The sequence below is a fragment of the Phyllobates terribilis genome, unplaced genomic scaffold (assembly GCF_046119375.1).
Source record: "Phyllobates terribilis strain yellow unplaced genomic scaffold, ASM4611937v1 Scaffold_9__5_contigs__length_417890890, whole genome shotgun sequence".
NCBI classification, from domain to species: Eukaryota; Metazoa; Chordata; class Amphibia; order Anura; family Dendrobatidae; genus Phyllobates; species Phyllobates terribilis.
In genome coordinates this window covers 278,049,937-278,070,079 of record NW_027362769.1, presented here as the reverse complement: position 1 = coordinate 278,070,079, position 20,143 = coordinate 278,049,937, and the positions used below count along the sequence as shown (strand labels likewise).

Below are 20,143 nucleotides of genomic sequence, written 5' to 3'. Positions count from 1 at the left end.
CAGTTCTTAGGTCTTTTTTGAAGTTGTTATCCACTTTTAGAAACAAAGCTGCTGAACTCAGTGACTGGATGAAGCGATGGCATGCACTATAGCCATTATGACTATGAAGTCACTGCTGTAGCAAAAACAGAAAGAACAACAAATGAGGGGAGCTGCTGCAGGACAGGGGGGTATAAAAACATAAAAGTAAAGAGTTTCATAACGAATGGTGAAATACAGGTGCTTCTCAAAAAATTAGAATATCCTCAAAATTGTAATTTATTTCAGTTCTTCAATACAAAAATTGAAACTCATATTATATTGAGTCATTACAAACAGAGTGATCTATTTCAAGTGTTTATTTCTGTTAATGTTGATGATTATGGCTTACAGCCAATGAAAACACAAAAGTCATTATCTCAGTAAATTAGAATACTTTATAACACCAGCTTGAAAAATAATTTTAAAATCCGAAATGTTGGCCTACTGAAATGTATGTTCAGTAAATGCACTCAATACTTGGTCGGGCTCCTTTTGCATTAATTACTGCATCAATGAGGCGATCAGCCAGTGGCACTGCTGAGGTGTTATGGAAGCCCAGGTTGCTTTGATAACAAAGAAAAAACACAAAATTTGAGCTTGGTTAAGTTGGTATACATGCAGCACATAAATGCATGTTTCACAATGGCCATGAATCAGAAAAACCAACAAGGAGCAAAATAAACATAAATTCTGCTGTAAATAAATAAAAAGCAAGTGCACTGAAATAAAATAGGGCTTTGATAGCAGCCTTCAGCTCGACTAAATTGTTGGGTCTGGTGTCTCTCATCTTCCTCTTGACAATACTCCATAGATTCTCTATGGTGTTAAGGTCAGGCGAGTTTGCTGGCCAATCAAGCACAGTGATACTGTTGTTTTTAAACCAGGTATTGGTACTTTTGGCAGTGTGGACAGGTGCCAAGTCCTGCTGGAGAATGAAATTTCCATCTCCAAAAAGCTTGTCGGCAGAGGGAAGCATGAAGTGCTCTAAAATTTCTTGGTAGACGACTGCGCTGAATTTGGTCTTGATAAAACACAGTGGACCTACACCAGCAGATGACATGGCTTCCCAAACCATCACTGATTGTGGAAACTTCACACTAGACCTCAAGCAGCTTGGATTGTGGCCTCTCCACTCTTCTTCCAGACTCTGGGACCTTGATTTCCAAAAGAAATGCAAAATTTACTTTCATCTGAAAACAACACCTTGGACCACTGAGCAACAGTCCAGGTCTTTTTCTCCTTGGCCCAGGTAAGACGCTTCTGGCGTTGTCTATTGGTCATGAGTGGCTTGACACAATGAATGTGACACTTGTAGCCCATGTCCTGGATACGTCTGTGTGTGGTGGCTCTTGAAGCAATGACTACAGCAGCAGTCCACTCCTTGTGAATCTCCCCCAAATTTTTGAATGGCCATTTCCTAACAATCCTTTCGAGACTGCGGTTATCCCGGTTGTTTGTGCACAATTTTCTACCACAATTTTTCCTTTCACTAAACTTTCCATTAATATGCTTATATACAGCACTCTGTGAACAGCCAGCTTCTTTAGCAATAACTTTTGTGGCGTGTGTTAATGACTGCCTTCAGGACATCTGTCAAGTCAACAGACTTCCCCATGATTGTGGAGCCTAATGAAACAGGCTAAGGGACCTTTTTAGACGCTTAGGAAGCCTATGCAGGTGTTTTTTGTTAATTATTCTAATTTACTGAGATAATGGCTTTCGTGTTTCCATTGGCTGTAAGCCATAATCATCAACATTAACAGAAATAAACACTTGAAATAGATCACTCTGTTTGTAATGACTATATAATATATCAGTTTCACTTTTTGTATTGAAAAACTGAAATAAATTACATTTTTGAGGATATTCTAATTTTGTGAGAAGCACCTGTATCTACAAAAATAAATAAGAAAAGTTTAATTACACATTGAGCCCAGAAGGGACCATAATTCCCAAAGGGACAATCCATTTACTTTCATTTTCAGCCTATCATTTTTAATTTGACTATGTACCTAGTTGATTTGATTTTTCTGCCTGTCATTAAATTCCTCACACAGGAGTAGTCAGTTCTAAGCTATGGTGGGGGTGCGCTCTTTTTAATTGAGTGTTGCTGCCAACGTTGGTCAACGTCATACAGGGGGAAGACGTACATGCCTCCAGTGAAAACTCTCTTATAACACCCACTTGAACTTTAAGAAAATGTACTCATTAGCTGCCATATACTTGGATTGCTAATTATCTACAAACAGAGAGGTGAAACAAAAAAAAAATAATAATAAGTATTTTATTCTGCTGTGAAGTCACTATTACATTGTGTGTCCAGTTCAACATGCAAATTTTGGTGAAGGGTCTTCTTTAAAGGGAATCTGTCAGCATGTTTTTGCTACCTCATCTGAGAGCAGCCTGATGTAGGCAAAGAGAAGCTGAATCCAATGATGTATAGTTTACTGGGTACAGTAGTTCTGACACAATCAGAGCTTTTAGATTTAGAAGCAGAGCTGAGAAAGCCACCAGGCTCTGTATACAATGTCTATAGACAATGAAGTGCTCATCACAGGATTAATGTAGAGCAGCAATGCTAATCTCTTAGTGATAAATCTTTCACAGTTAGTAAACAACCCTAAGCTCTTTGACAAATGATACATCCCTGAATTCTGTGTTTCAGCCTCTATCTCCTGCTGCCTTCAGATTACATAGCAAAAACCTGCTGATGGATTCCCTTTACCACATTAGTGAGCGCAGCGGGGATTTCGTTTAACATAAGATCGTAGTCTCTGAATATCTGTCACCAGGCTTTGATAGGTAATCTGAGAGGAGCATAATGTAGAGAAAGAGACCCTGATTCCAACTTTGTATCACTTAGTTTGATTGTATTGTAACTGCTGCACCCAGTAAAGTTTTTATAAGTAGCATGCAGCAGAGCTCAGAAAGCCAATCCGCCCACACCACAGCTTTGTGTGTGCATTGTATATTGATAGTAAGCTGCTAAATTAGTGCTGGGGGTGGAGATGGACCAGAAAGCTGTAGCCCATCCTGTTGTTAATCTCCTGCTGATAAAACACTCATAGTCTATGATAACTCCAATTGATTTGTTTTGGATATTGGATGTTTCCTCATCAGTTATGTGAGTAAGCTTCTTGCTTAAACGACAGCCATCATCAGAAAAAGACCTAATGTTTTATTGATGTTTTTGTGTTACATGTACTCTTTTTTTTGTTGCCAAAATTTTTTAAAACAAAAATAACCATACAAACAAAAATAGTGAGCTGTTAATAAAAGCGCCTGGGTGTGCTTACAATAGCCACTGCTAGCATACCTCTATGACTGAAATCGGCGGCAAGCGGTAGGAAATAAAGTCATTTTGTCCCAGTAGCAGCGCTATCAGTAAGGCAGCTAAACAGCATTGTAAACTATAGCATTAACCTGCAGATTAACAATATATCTGCAGGTTAATATCGTTTGGGGACATGACAGGTTTCCTTTAATAATTTAAAGTGTCCTGCATTTGATATGAAAGCAAAGAAAGATAAACATCATCTGCAGGGTTTTAGAGAAAAACATACTTAAAAAGCCACTGGGGACCAAGCCACTTGGGAGAATAGTCGGACACAGGGGTGGATTAAGAGTAGCCAGGGCCCTGGGCAGTTTAGAAGGCTTGGGCCCCCCCAGATACCGGATGTATCACGTGACAGGTCACATGATCCCATTTGAAGGATCATGTGATAGGTCATGTAAGTAACACACACAAATTTTTCTCTTATGTACAGCGCCATACATAACAGAGCAGGGGTGAGAGACCGTGACTGTTCTGCAGGCCGAACCAATAGGCTGAAATAAATTCTGCTCAATATTACCATAGTATCTATAATCTACTTACCTTGTAATGTCTTCACATCCTGTTCCGTCCAGATGTGTCCGGATCCCAGGATTCCAAGCCGCGGAAGTTCGTTGACCGCCATTTTCACCAGCGGTTTCCATATTGAGACACCCATCACTTGGGTGTCTCAATATGGAAACCGCTGGTGATACCTGCCTCTTGTACGGTACCACCAGCGGAACACCGTCGCACCACACACACACTGTATATGCCGTACGCACAACACACACACATTGTATACGCCGTACGCACCACACACACACTGTATACGCCGTACGCAGCCTCTTGCACGGTACCACCAGTGGAATACCGTTGCGAACACGCTGCCTCCGGGATTAGCTGAATGATTCACTGACCGCCGCCATCTTTGCGCAGGAGGAGCACATGCGCAGTTTTAATGTGACCGCCGCTATCTGCCTGCACAAAGATGCCGACGGTCTGATTTACTGCGCGGGGAGCCAGCTCAAACAAGAGAACACATGAGGGAAGATGACAGCACAGGGGTGGCGAGAGAGAGCAGACAAGGGGGAGAGAACATGCGGTACACAGGTCAAAGAAGAGATCACATGAGAGGAGAAGACAGCAGATGGGGGAGAGAGAAAGCGCACAGAGACAGAGCACAGGGGGTAGACAGCTCAAACGGGACAGCACAGGAAGGAGAGAGAAAGCAGACAAGGAGGATAGCACATGGGGTAGACAGGTCAAAGAAGAGAGCACAGACGGGAGAAGTCAGCACATGGGGGGAAAGAGAGAGTGGATAGGTGGGTGAGCACATGGGGGGGGGGGGATTCTCAACGCTGCAAAGTCTGCCCCCCTCGTGACATTACCGCCCTCCCGATGCCATAGCATCGGGCCTCCATCTAGTAAAAAATTATTATTCATAATTGTATGACTTAATATTGAGCAGAATTAAGTATGCTGACATCCCCCTATATACAATATGAGCCCCCACATAGCCCCCTCAATCAACAACCAAAGTGATCAACCTATGGGGCCCTTATACATGTAAGCCCTAACAAAAAAAACAACTTGAAAAATTTTCTTTTTATTTAGTTTAAAAACCCCAAAACATACAGACATAAATACACACACATAGCACAGAAAAACAGTGATATAAAAAAAGAGCAGAAATGCGGGGAGTTGGGGACTAGTTTTGCCCTTCACAATTCCCTTCTTGACAGCGGAGGTTGGCACACTAAGTTTACACGGTATGGCGCACCCGCTCCTCATCGACTGCCCCTCGGTAGCCCGACAGCTACTCTAACTGACCAGGCATTCTCAATAGGTGATCAGATGATATTTAATAAATATTTATAAAATATAGATACTAGTAACCCTTCCGATTATAAATGGCCAGTTAAGTGGCAGTGTAATTAAGTCACAAAACATTCATATACCTCACAGACACGTGAGGTATATGGCCCCTACATACAGTATGAGCCCCCACACAGCCCCGTACATACTGTTTGAGCCTCCACAAAGCTCCCTATGTACAGTATGAGTTCCCACAGAGCTACCTAGATTCAGTATGAGAACTCATTTAACTACTGTAATGCAGCGACTTGCTGGCATTACGGTAATGGTCCAGGATGTGTTTTACCTGACCATGTACCTTCCCCCTCAGGTGACTGGTCACATGACTGTGACATAGCACAGGTCCTGCGCGCACAGAATGTCTGTCTGATCACATGACTGTGACATCAGCAAGGTCCTGTCTGTGTGTGTGTGTGCACGGGATGGATATATAAACCCTGCTTGATGGGAGACAGGTGTGTTCGGTGTGTTGGGCGTGAGGCCTGTTCCCCGTGTGTGTGGGACACCGTGATACAGTGAAGCCTGGCAGCCTGAAACGTCGAGGCTGGATCTTGTGTAGATGCCAGTGGCCTTGGAAGGCAGAGGCTTGCGGAAGAGTCCTGAAAGGCGCAGGCTGGATGTGAGTGAAGACATACCAGTAGCCTACGAGGGACGACGGCTAGAGACCCCCACCTGGGAAGCCGCAAAGCCACAGTGGTGGCGGATTAAATGGACTGCAGCAACTAATCCCGGCAAAGGTAATACACTTTGTTATATGGACACTTATATAGACATTGCTATAGTATTACCTTGCTGAAGGCTGTAACTTGGGCCAATTGGGCCTGTCTGCTACTTGAGAGACTCCCGGATGTTAAGTGTGTAAACATGCCGGTGATAAACTAAGAAGGACTGTGTGATATGCGGTTTATGATAATATAATAAACTGCTGTATTGAGAAAATACCGGAAGGACATTGCACGTGTGCTTAATTTACCCGGTGCAGCGAGTATCCCCCAGGATGATGACTAGCGCTGCCTTACATATGGTTCGAGAATGCGGGCAACTGCAGCTCGGTTGCTAGCGGCAACGAAAATCCGGTTGCTAGGGGCAACTGCAGTCTGGTTGCTTGAGGCAACTGCAGCCCGGTTGCTAGGGGCAACGGCGGGGCTCACTAAGCTTAAAAGCATCTGGCTGCAACTCGGCAGGGTGGCGAAGATTGTCGTTGCACTCAAACCTGGTTTGCTGTGGCTCGGCGGGGCTCACGAAAGTTAAAGCATCTGGCTGCAATTCGGCGGGGTTGCGAAGGTTGTCGTCGCACTCAAATCCGGTTTTGCTGTGGCTCGGCGGGGCCACGAAATTTTTCCGGGGAGAGAGGTGTGTATATAGTGTCCTGAGTAAATGCAGGAGAAGATAAAAATGGCTGTGAAAGGAGCAGCAACTGAGTCTGAAGCTATTGAGCGATTAGAGTGATTAAAGTGCCTGTTAAAACCGGAGCAGGTATTTGAGAAACGTCTACTGGACATGAAACTGGACATGGTGCAGGAACCACAGGAGCTATGGGCACCATATGGAATGGCGGCAGTGGACCATTCTATGAACTCTCCGGGGGCGCCAGTGTTGTCCCAGAGTGCCCGGGGAGGTGGTAAGAGCTGTTGTGAACTGAGTCCTAAGACTATTATTGATTTTTCTTGTAAAAATTCCCCTGCCGGTGTGGTTGTTAAAAAAGGGGGCGGAGTCTAAAAAAGGGGCGGTTGTTCAAAACAGCGTGGAGGATAGAAAATCAAAAAAAATTACTGGTGGTGGGTTGGTACCTCCTAAAAATGACAATGTGAGCGTTGATAACGGGGTAGCTCCAGTACAAGGGGGTGACGTCAAAGTGGGAGGTGACCTGTTAGTCCACAACACCATGGGGAGTGACACAGACCCCGTAGCTGACGGTGACACTACGAAAGTAGAAGGAGAGGTCAGTCAGGAGGGGCTAGACGAGGTGAGAAAGTCCCCATCTCGTAGACGGCGCAAGGGCCACAAAAAGGTTGCTCCTGTAGACTTGGCTGAAAATGAAAATAAAGAGAATGTAGTACTGTGTGCCTTTGCTTCAAGTGTGGATCCTCCATTAGAGGTAGAAGAGGAGGTGACCTTGCCAGTAGCAACCTCCGGTACGGTACCGAGTCAGAAGGATCTGACAGCCCTGAAAGAGGAGGCGGCCAGTCGTGACCAAGAGCTGGAGCCTATCAGCCAGCAGGGTCAGAGTGACGTGCAGCAATTATGTGAAAACCTGGGGAACGTGTCCTCAGACCAGTTGATCCTGGAGTCTGAACAGCAGAAAATACACCAGCTTATGAGGAACTGGCAGCGAGACGTGGAGCAAAGCCACGCGGAAATTAATCAGTGGAAGGAAATGTTCTACAGAATTAAGGAGGACTGCCGCAAAATCAAGGAGTAGGTTTTTCAATTAGAGATTGACAAAGCGGTGTGTGAAGATGAGTTATGCGAGGTGAAAGATCGCTTCTCCCTGGTACAGTTAGAGCTGTCTGCCCTCAAAGAGGCGCTGCAGCATGAAGTTGCTGGGCGTGAACAAAACCTAGAACGACTGCGCGAACAGTTCCACCAGAAACTGTGTGACTCCAAGAAGGAGTGCGATGAAAAGTTCGGTAAGGAACTGCAACAACGTAGGAGAGATTATGAGGATCTCCTCAAGGTTAAAGTAAAACTAGAGGAGGATAAGGCGGGTGCAGAGCATGTGCGCCAAGTGGTTGAGACCACCCTGCAGGACACCCGTGATGAAAATGGTGATCTCCGCAGGAAGACCCTAGGTCTGGAAGCTCAGGTGAAGGAGCTACAGATGTTCTGTGATACTCTCCAGAGGGCGGTGACGTGCCTTAAGGAAACAGTCAGCAAGATGGAAGCTGAGCGGAAAAAGGTGATGGAGTCTATTGGACAAGCAACAGACCAGGGCCAGGAGTTGGTCACTGGAGATGGGAGTTATAAAGCAGATACCTCCTCGAGTGATGTGAGCTCGGATGATTCGGTGGATGTAGGAGCCGAGATCAAGGAGCTCAAGGAGTCGCTACAAACCCATTGGAAGCAAGAGGAGCTTCAGAGACGGGCCGCTGAGAGGCGAGTTGCGGAGCTAGAGGAAGAAGTTTCCGGGCTCAAAAGTCGCCTGACAAAGTATCACTCAGTGAACGAGGCCTTCTTGGAGAAGGAAAAGGGCGAACACGTTGCACTCACTCCCTTATACCAAGAGAGGGTGGACCTGAGGAGAGCTAAGAGAGTGTTAACCACAGATAAATATGAGATAGAAGTGGTCAAGACGAAAATTGGTGAATTTGTAGCTGTGAGTCAGCTCAGGGGAAACGTAAAGGGGGAAGAAGCTGAAAGTCAGTTGTCCCTGAACCCTGAGCTGGTTGATCGTATGGAAACCACTGGTGAGACCGAAACGTCTCGGTACAAGTGCCTTGTAGATGTACCCGAGGATTTGAGGGAAGAATGCACCAGTGAGTCCGTGCATGAGGAGTTTAAGAAGGCCGTGGGAGCCTGTAAGGTGTACGTGACCTCAGAAGCTAAACAGCTGGTGGTCCTGTCCACGACCGAAGTCACAGTGAAGAGGGTGGCTATCCTAAGTGACATGCACTGGCGATGTATTCGCACAAAGCGGTTTCTCCGGTTGAAGACGGAACAAGCCGTTAGACAACTGGAGTTGATGAGGAAAGCTCACAGTATGCGTGAAGAGGTCATCCGGGTGCCTCATGTTCTGGTGAGGAAGCTCGTTGGGAGAAATGGTCGAGCCATGCAGATGATGGTCAAGAAGTCTGGTGTGGTGAAAGTAAGCAGTCCACGTGATCGTCAGGACTGGATACCAGACGAAAAAGGCATGGTATCATTCTCCGCTGTAGGAACAGAAGAAAGCCTGGGATATATGCGCATGCTGTTGGAGTACCGAGTGACCTACCTGCGAGAGGTAGAACAGTCGAATCTCGCTAGACTGCGAGTGGATAGACAGCATCATCTGAGTAGCAGAAGATGGCAGAAATTATGAGACCAGACAGAGAAAGGGCCCCCTAAATAACAGAACAGCTATAGCTGGAGTTAGGGACCTTTCAAGATGTCCTGAGAGTAGTGGGCGTGGGTTTAGAGGTAGTGAGACCTCCAGTAACTCAGGTTTGAGCAGCCCATACAAACGACCCAATAGAGGACGGGACAGTACGGAGTCGAACCGGACCTTAGATACCAGGGCATGTGAGTCACACCGCTGTACGACTGACCGCTGGGAGCGGGGGAGGTCTGACAAGATTATGACTGACCGCTGGGAGCAGGGGAGACCTGATAAGGTTACGACTGACCGCTGGGAGCGGCGGAGACCTGCCAAGGTTACAACTGACCGCTGGGAGCGGGGGAGCTCTGACAAGGTTACGACCCGGAAAGGTGACTTGACGAAGTCAGTGACAGTGACAAATGGTAGGTCCCTAAGGAATGGGCTAATGTCGTTGACTAATGTTCCAGGGGCTGAGTAGCACAATTGTAAAGTACATGGTCTCTATGTGAACTGGGGGTTATAATGTCATTGTGTATATTATGTGTTCAACCCCACAAGTTTGAATAGAGCTGGGGGTTATAGTGATTGTGTATATTATGTGTTCAACCCCACAAGTTTGAACAGAGGGGGGGGGGGGGGATATGTAATGCAGTGACTTGCTGGCATTATGGTAATGGTCCAGGATGTGTTTTACCTGACCATGTACCTTCCCCCTCAGGTGACTGGTCACATGACTGTGACATAGCACAGGTCCTGCGCGCACAGAATGTCTGTCTGATCACATGACTGTGACATCAGCAAGGTCCTGTCTGTGTGTGTGTGTGCACGGGATGGATATATAAACCCTGCTTGATGGGAGACAGGTGTGTTCGGTGTGTTGGGCGTGAGGCCTGTTCCCCGTGTGTGTGGGACACCGTGATACAGTGAAGCCTGGCAGCCTGAAACGTCGAGGCTGGATCTTGTGTAGATGCCAGTGGCCTTGGAAGGCAGAGGCTTGCGGAAGAGTCCTGAAAGGCGCAGGCTGGATGTGAGTGAAGACATACCAGTAGCCTACGAGGGACGACGGCTAGAGACCCCCACCTGGGAAGCCGCAAAGCCACAGTGGTGGCGGATTAAATGGACTGCAGCAACTAAACCCGGCAAAGGTAATACACTTTGTTATATGGACACTTATATAGACATTGCTATAGTATTACCTTGCTGAAGGCTGTAACTTGGGCCAATTGGGCCTGTCTGCTACTTGAGAGACTCCCGGATGTTAAGTGTGTAAACATGCCGGTGATAAACTAAGAAGGACTGTGTGATATGCGGTTTATGATAATATAATAAACTGCTGTATTGAGAAAATACCGGAAGGACATTGCACGTGTGCTTAATTTACCCGATGCAGCGAGTATCCCCCAGGATGATGACTAGCGCTGCCTTACACTACCTATATACAGTATAAGCCCCACATAGCTCCCTGCACAGCCCCAGCATGCATCCCCACACAAGTAACATCACCTTCTCCACAAAGGCACTCATCATGCAGCCCTACATGAGTGACATTATCCCCTTCACTATGCAGCCCCATATGAGTAGCATCACTCCCTTCACAACGCATCCCACAGCCCCACACAGCCACAATGCATGCAGCCTCACAAGAGTGACATTACCCATTTTCCCTTGCAGCCATCCAGCATCAACCACCCTTCCCCGCACAGCCCCACATCACTCCCACTCCACAGCCCCCTTATCCACAATGCCCCTCATCATCATCATCCCCCCTCCTCACAGCCCCCATCATCATCCCCCCTCCTCACAGCCCCCATCAACATCATCATCCTCCCTCCTCACAGCCCCCATTATCATCATCATCCCTCCTCCTCACAGCCCCATGATCATCATCATCCCCCCTCCTTACAGCCCCCATCATCATCCCCCCTCCTCACAGCCCCATCATCATCCCCCTCCTCACAGCCTCCATCATCATCCCGCCTCCTCACAGCCCCCATCATCATCATCCCCTCCTCCTCACAGACCCCATCATCATCCCCCCTCCTCACAGCCCCCATCATCATCCCCCCTCCTCACAGCCCCCATCATCATCATCCCCCCCTCCTCACAGCCTCCATCATCATCTCACTCCTCACAGCCCCATCATCATCCCCCTCCTCACAGCCCCATCATCATCATCCCCCCTCCTCACAGCCCTCATCATCATCCCCCCTCCTCATAGCCCCCATCATCATCATCCCCCCTCCTCACAGCCCCCAACATCATCATCATCCCCCTCCTCACAGCTCCCATCATCATCACCATCACCCCCCCTCACACACCCCATCATCATCACCATCCCCCTCCTCACAGCCCCCATCATCATCATTCCACCTCCTCACAGCCCCCATCATCATCACCATTCCCCCTCCTCACAGCCCCCATCATCATCATCACCATTCCCCCTCCTCACAGCCCCCATCATCATGACCATTCCCCCTCCTCACAGCCCCCATGATCATCACCATTCCACCTCCTCACAGCCCCCATCATCATCACCATTCCCCCTCCTCACAGCCCCCATCATCATCATCACCATTCCCCCTCCTCACAGCCCCCATCATCATGACCATTCCCCCTCCTCACAGCCCCCATGATCATCACCATTCCGCCTCTTCACAGCCCCCATCATCACCATTCCCCCTCCTCACAGCCCCCAACATCATCATCCCCCTCCTCACAGCTCCCATCATCATCATCACCATCATCCCCCCCCTCACACACCCCATCATCACCATCCCCCCCCTCACAGCCCCCATCATCATCATTCCACCTCCTCACAGCCCCCATCATCATCATCATTCCCCCTCCTCACAGCTCCCATCATCATCACCATTCCCCCTCCTCACAGCCCCCATCATCATGACCATTCCCCCTCCTCACAGCCCCCATGATCATCACCATTCCACCTCCTCACAGCCCCCATCATCATCACCATTCCCCCTCCTCACAGCCCCCATCATCATCATCACCATTCCCCCTCCTCACAGCCCCCATCATCATGACCATTCCCCCTCCTCACATCCCCATTATCATCACCATTCCGCCTCTTCACAGCCCCCATCATCACCATTCCCCCTCCTCACAGCCGCCATCATCATCACCATTCCCCCTCCTCACAGCCCCCATCATCACCATTCCCTCTTCACAGCCCCCATCATCACCATTCCCCCTCCTCACAGCCCCCATCATCATCACCATTCCCCCTCCTCACAGCCCCCATCATCATCACCATTCCCCCTCCTCACAGCCCCCATCATCACCATTCCCCCTCCTCACAGCCCCCATCACCATTCCCTCTTCACAGCCCCCATCATCATCACCATTCCCCCTCCTCACAGCCCCCATCATCATCACCATTCCCCCTCCTCACAGCCCCCATCATCATCACCATTCCCCCTCCTCACAGCCCCCATCATCATCACCATTCCCCCTCCTCACAGCCCCATCATCATTCCCCCCTCTCCACACAGACCCTCATCATCCCCCTCTTCTCTATACAGCCCATCATCACCTTCCCCATGCAGCCTCACGCATATAACAAACCCTTTTCCTGCGAAAGCCCCCCCCCATAAGCAGCCTTATACAAGTAGCAGTGGCCCTTTTCCCATGCAACCCCCCCAACATCATCATCATCCCCCTCCTCACAGCCCCATCATCATCATCATCCCCCCTCCTCACAGCCCCATCATCTTCCCCCCTGCTCACAGCCCCCATCATCATCCCCCTTCCTCACAGCCCCCATCATCATCCCCCCTCCTCACAGCCCCCATCATCACCACCATCATCCCCCCTCCTCACAGCTCCCATAATCATCATCACCATCATCCCCCCCTCACACACCCCATCATCATCATCACCATCCCCCTCCTCACAGCCCCCATCATCATCATCACCATTCCACCTCCTCACAGCCCCCATCATCATCACCATTCCCCCTCCTCACAGCCCCCATCATCATCACCATTCCCCCTCCTCACAGCCCCATCATCATTCCCCCCTCTCCACACAGACCCTCATCATCCCCCTCTTCTCTATACAGCCCATCATCACCTTCCCCATGCAGCCTCACGCATATAACATAAACCCTTTTCCTGCGAAAGCCCCCCCCATAAGCAGCCTTATACAAGTAGCAACCCTCCATCATGCAGCCCCCATACAATACCATCATCCACACTTCTTAGCACCCAAAATTCATCATCAGTCCACTCACACTGAGCCCTGTGTCCTCATTCCCACCTGCACACAGCTCCATCATGCAGCCTATCTGTCCGCTTCAGCAGCCACAGCTCCAGCTCCACGCTGCTTCCTGCTATCAGGTCGTCACTGGATTGAAGGAAGCCCCGCCCCGACCCTTCTGGTGACATCATCCCCTCAAAAAATCAACTCCACTCTAGACGCTACCGAGCTGCAGATGTCGGTGCACAAAGGATTATATGAGGGCAGTCTGGCTATGGGACCCCCGAAGCATCGGGCCCCCTGGAGCCCCGGGCGGTAGCCCAGATTGCCCTCATTATAATCCGCCTATGGTCGGACAGGCGGGTCTCTGGCAGCTTCTCTACACCTGATGCCCTTAAAAGTATTCTTCGAGAAATGTACTAAAATAAATTAATAAAATAAATGATACATATTTAAATATTATATACTTTTCTAAATACCTTTACATAGCAAAAAGGTATTTTTATCTACCGCACTCTGTCAGGATTCCAAGATGGCAGCTACCATCAATCACACCCTGTCCTAGATCTTGGAGGACACAAAGCAGAAAGAGCTGTGTGTGAAGTCAGAGCAGCATCCTGTCAGGCATCATGAACACACATTCTTCTGTTCAGTCTACCTGATCGGACACGGATGAGTGGAGCAGGACTAAAGGAGACGTTAAACACATTTCTCTAGCTGACTGAGAATGAACATTCATCTCAGTCATCCTGACAGTTTTACTGCATTGTTCTAGTGCAGTGTTTCCCAAACTCCAGTCCTCACGGCCCCCTACACGTTATGTTTTCAGGATTTCCTTAGTATTGCCCAGGTGATAGAATTATTATTAAGGCATCAGAAACTGCCACAGGTTCTCTCATCTGTGCAATACTAAGGAGATCCTGAAAACACGATGCGTTGGGGTCCGTGAGGACAGGATTTGGGAAACACTGTTCTAGTGCTTCAGTTCATCCCACGGCACGACCTGGCAGTTGTCATGTTTAAAATCCTGACAGAGTGCAGTAGATAAATCATACCATTTTTTTGCTAAATACTGTAAAAGTATTTAGAAAAAATGTTCATTATTTAAATATTTATTTGTTTTAGAGATTTTTTTTTATTACATTTCTTGGAGAACACCTTTAACCACTTTCTGACGTGAGGCGTAATAATACGTCTCTGTGCCCTGGGCATTAATGACCAGGTAAATATTATTACGCCTCATGTTTAATGCGGCATCGCAACCGGAGTTGCGGTGATCGCATTAAAATTCCGGCGCCATCTTACCTCAGGGTAGATGACGTCGTCATCCTGGGGGGTGTCACCGCCCCCCAGCAACTATGATCGCTGTGATTGACTGTTCAATTCTGAACAGCCAATCGCAGCATTTCTCAGTGTTTCAGGCAATCAGATAAGCTGGACATCAGTGTTTAAGCAATGATGGGTGCTGTCAGAGCACCGATCATAGGCTGGTGCCTAGCAACGCCAGGCATCGCCTGAGCCCACTCTGATTGGTGCGATTGACAATGACATCAATTGCACCAATCACAGCGTACAGACGCGGTCTGACCTGGGGATGACCGCGCTGTGACTGCCCTGCACATCCTAATAGTAGCTGAGGATTTGTACAGGGAAATCATGCTATCTGCGCTGTGCTGGGCCTTGTGGTGCCACAGAAGCCTGTGACTCCACAATCCCTGCTTCTGAGCTGAAAGAAGAAAAGACAGAAGAAAGAAGAGAGAAGACATCAGTAAGAAGATCCCTGCCTGATCTCTCCTCATGCACCCAAATCCCACTCTCTCCTCCTTTAACCCACTCCCCACTCCCCCTTCTGCCACTGAGCGCTGATCATTACTTGATCGCACAATTTTTGGCAGCTTTTTTTCCGTGCGTCCTGCAGCGGCTGAGTGCTGATCAGTGACGCAAATCACTGATCAACGTCCATGCTCGCTGTTTTTTTGTCCCAGTTAATTTGTCCCCCCCATCCTTTGCACCACCTTGGTGTGCACATCCAGCAACCGTCGAGCGTTGACGCAAATCACTGATCAGCAATCGTGCTCGCTGTTTTACACTATTTATTTTCACTGACTTCCTCCTTTCCCCCTCCCCTGCACCACCTCCGGTTGTTGCTTTTTTCCTTTTAGAAAAAAAAAGTTTACACCAAACACTCTTACACACACACAACTGAATAAAGTACTGACAAACACCACATACATAAAAAAAGATGTAATCCCGCTCGTCCCAAACCTGCTACTCAGTGGAGGAGGCATACGCTTTCCTTGCCTCCAACACGGACACTGAGGAAGAGGATTCCATCTTTCTTTATTTTTCTGACTTCTCTGCGTCATCCTCCTCCTCCTCAGGTGATGCTGAACCACCACGAAGACACCCCAGGACAGAAGCTGAACCAGCGCCCCCCATTACTGACCCAGTATGGACCTCAACCCCTGAAAATTATGAGACACTGGTTCCTGATTTTGTGGCGGAATCAGGAACTAAGTTTGACACCACCGACCTCACAGAAACAGACTTTCTCAAAGTCTTTTGCTCTGAGCATCTTTTAATCCTAATTTGTTTGTGACAAACTAATTTGTACACTCAACAATTTTTGGCACAAAACCGCTCATCATTTTCTAACTGGACTCGTTTAGACGCATTAGAAATGATGAAGCTTTGGGGCCTGGTCCTTCACATGGGGATACTACAGAAGCCAGAAACTCTGCAATACTGGAGTGTTGATGTTTTGTACAAGACTTCAGTGTTCCAAATGGTCATGACCCGGACACGTTTTGAGGCCATCCACAAGTCCTTGCATTACAACTATAATGCACGGTGTCCTGTACGAGATGACCCCAACTTTGATTGTCTTTTCAAAGTTCGGACGGTCAAAGGGCACTTCAACAACAAGTTTGCTGAAGTGTACGTGCCCCAAAGGGACATCTGCGTTGGCGAGTCCTTAATTCATTTTCAGGGGAGGCTTGGATTCCGGCAGTACCAGCCCAGTAAGAGGGCCATGTACGGAATTAAGCTGTACAAACTTTGTGAGAGTACCTCAGGGTACACCCACAAGTTTAGGGTTTCTGAAGGGAGGAACTCCTGGATTGAACCCCCTGAATGCTCCCCTGTCCTGGGAGTGAGTGGGAATATTGTGTGGCATTTAGTGCATCACACTCTTCAAGTCCCTCTCTGCGTGAGGTGCTGCAGCCTGCGGTACTGTCCGAAAAAAATCAGAGAGGCCTCCCGAAGATGCTAATTGGGCAGATGCTCAGAAGGGGTGACAGCAGAGCCCAATGTAGCGACCACCTCCTGGTGGTCAAGTACAAGAGGGATGTCTTTCTCTTGACCACCATACATTGCGATGGCAGCACCACCAACACTGTACGAGGTTCCTCTACACAGGTCGTCAAACCAGACTGTGTAGTGGGGTACAACAAGTACATGGGAGGAGTTGATCTCTCTGATCAAGTCCTCCAGCCGTACAGCGCCTTGAGAAAGGCCAGGATGTGGTACAAGAAGCTGGCCGTACACATCGTACAGATCGCAATGCACAACACTTTCCATCTATCACGATGTGCAGGCCAGACTTCTACGTTGTACCTTCAGTTCCAGGAGGTAGTGATCAAGGACCTGATATTTGGCAGTGGTTGAGTAGTGGGCCCCAGTACTTCCGGAACTGAAGGACCTTGAATCGTACCAGGTCAGCATTTCCTGGGGAAGATCCCTCAAAGAGGAAAAAAAAACTAAGTCACAAAGGAGGTGCCAAGTGTGTTACAAAGGGGGAATACGCAAGGCCCCGACAAACCTGGCCTGTGTATGAAAGAATGCTTCAGACTGTGCCACACATGCATGGACTACTAAATTAATTTCTGACTTACACAACCGAAGTATGCCAACCTGATGAACACTACACAACTGACATATGACAATCTGACGAACACTACACAACTGAAGAATGACAACCTGTTGAACGCTACACAACTGAAATATGACACTACATTATAAAATTCACATATCAGGAACCAGTAAATCAGTTCCAAAAAGGGGGACTTGTTGGGCATTTCCACTGTTTAGGCACATCAGGGGCTCTGCAAACGCTACATGACAGACCATTGAATCAAAGTCTGCATTCCAAAATGTCACTACTTCCCTTCCGAGCCCTGACGTGCGCCCAAACAGTAGTTTTCTCCCACACATGGGATATCAGCGTACTTAGGAGAAATTGAACAACAGATTTTGAGGTCCACTTTCTCCTGTTAACCTTATGAAAATAATTTTTTTTTTGGCTAAAATAACATTTTTGTGGAAAAAATGAGATTTTTTTTTATTTTTACAAGTCAACGTTATAATTTTCTGTGAAGCACCTAGGGGTTCAAGGTGTTCACCACACATCTAGATAAATTCATTGGGTGGTCTAGTTTCCAAAAAGGGGGCACTTGTTGGGCATTTCCACTGTTTAGGCACATCAGGGGCTTTGAGAACGTGACATGACGCCCGCAGACCATTCCATCAAAGTCTGCATTCCAAAACGTCACTTCTTCCCTTCTGAGCCCTGATGTGCAACCAAATAGTAGTTTTCTCCCACATATGGGGTATCAGAGTACTCAGGATAAATTGTACTACCACCTTTGGGTTCAATTTCTCCTGTTACCCTTATGAAAATAAAAAAATTGCGGCTTTTTGTGGTTAAAAAGTGATTTTTTTTTCACTACTCTACGTTATAAACTTTTGCAAAACACTTGGGAGTTCAAAGTGCTCAGCACATATCTAAATAAGTTCCTTAAGGGGTCTAGTTTCCAAAATGGGGTCACTTGTGGGGAGTTTTCACTGTTTAAGCACATCAGGGGCTTGCCAAACGCGACATGGCGTATGCGTTCCAAACGGTGCTCCTTCTCTTCCGAGCTCAAACAATGGCTTCCTCCCACATATGGGGTATCAGCGTACTCAGGAGAAATTTAACAACAATTTTTGGGGTCCAATTTCTCCTGTTACCTTTGTGAAAATAAAAAAAATTTTAGTTAAAAAAAGTTAAATATAATTTTTTTCCCTTCACATTCAACTAATTGCTGTGAAGCATGTGAAGGGTTAATAAACTTCTTGAATGCGGTTTTGAGCACCTTGAGGGGTGCAATTTTTAGAACGGTGTCACTTTTTTGTATTTGTATCATATAGACCCCTCAAAGTGACTTCAAATGTGGTGTGGTCCCTAAAAAAATGGTTTTATAAATTTTGCTGTAAAAATGAGAAATCAACTGGTCAACTTTTAATCCTTAGGCTGCGTGCATACGATGTGGATTTAATGCGTTTCCGCGGTGCCATTTCCGCCGAGCAAAAGCATTAAAAACACTTGTTAAGTTGTCTGCCATGTTTCCCAATGATAATCCGCATGTGCTATGCACATGTTGCGGAAATTTCCGCTGTGGATTATAATTACAAAAACTAGAGAAAACTGAGTATATGGCATTAAATAGAAAAAGCTTTATTAAGAATAAAAGAATCACATAATAAAATACATATCTCAAGTAAATGTGAGTTGCAGAGCATGTCAGGGTAAGAAGGCATATGGAAAAATGGCCATAGTCATGCTTAAGCCAAGGGGAAGCAAGTACCAATGCACATAAGTGGTCAGGAAAAAATCCTGGTACATACACTAAATGAAACAATCTTCCCAAAGCACAGGGTTAACCAAGTCTCCATACATGATAAGACATTAGGGTGGAAGCAAATAGTGAGTTATTTAAAGAGTCAATAGCATTCTGGAACTACAATATATATATATATATATATATATAGGCTACTACAGGCATCAAACATCAGAAGAAATAACTCAGATATGTGTTGCTTCAGACATGAATAACTCACCCGTCTAAATATCAATAAGAGTGAAAGAAGAGGGGAAAAGAGAGGTAAGGGGGTGGACCAACGGAGCAGGAGCGAGCAGATGTAGAGCCCACAAACCTTTTTTCTGGATTATAATTGCGGAAAAATCCGCACCACAACCATTTTGCGGAATCGCGGCAAATCGCCATTGACTTGCATTAGACCGCATAACATCCGTATGACTACACGTACACACGCGGATATTATGCGATTCAATGCGCGGATGGTCTCCTCTTCTCCAAACCTGGGTACCATCCACACATTGAATCGCTTAATATCCGCATGTGCACATGTAGTCATGCGGATATTAAGAGATTCAATGCAAGTCAATGGCGGCAAAAACGCCAGGATTACGCAAAATAATTGGTAGTGCTGCGGATGTTTCCGCAATGATAATCCGCAGCGGAAATTTCCGCAGCATGTGCACAACACATGCGGATTATCATTGGGGAACATAGCAGACCTTCTACCAAGTGTTTTTTTAAGCGTTTCTGCGACGGAATTGCGGCTGCGGAAACGCTCAAAAAACGCATTGTGGGCACACAGCTTCACAGTAAGCACGAATGGTATATATACCTCCAATTCCAACGCATGGAATATATATAAATACCCCCCGTACGGTCACTACCAGCTCCGAAATAACAAAAGAACTACTACCTGCCACTAATCGTTTATACAGGCCGATTGGACACCCGTTATAGGTAGCATATGGCTTCAGGGCTGCAGTTTACAAAGCAAGAGGAACAGAGCTATTGAATTTTAGATTTTTAATCCAGAAAGATAAGCAGTGTTTACAAAAAAATATA

The 20,143-nt window shown here is 47.0% G+C and overlaps 1 protein-coding gene across 4 annotated transcripts in view; it reads right to left on the bottom strand.

Annotated features, from left to right (window-relative positions):
* TNRC18 (trinucleotide repeat containing 18) overlaps positions 1-20,143 on the bottom strand; it is a 739,821-nt gene that overhangs the window by 123,092 nt on the left and 596,586 nt on the right. The window lies entirely within an intron of this gene.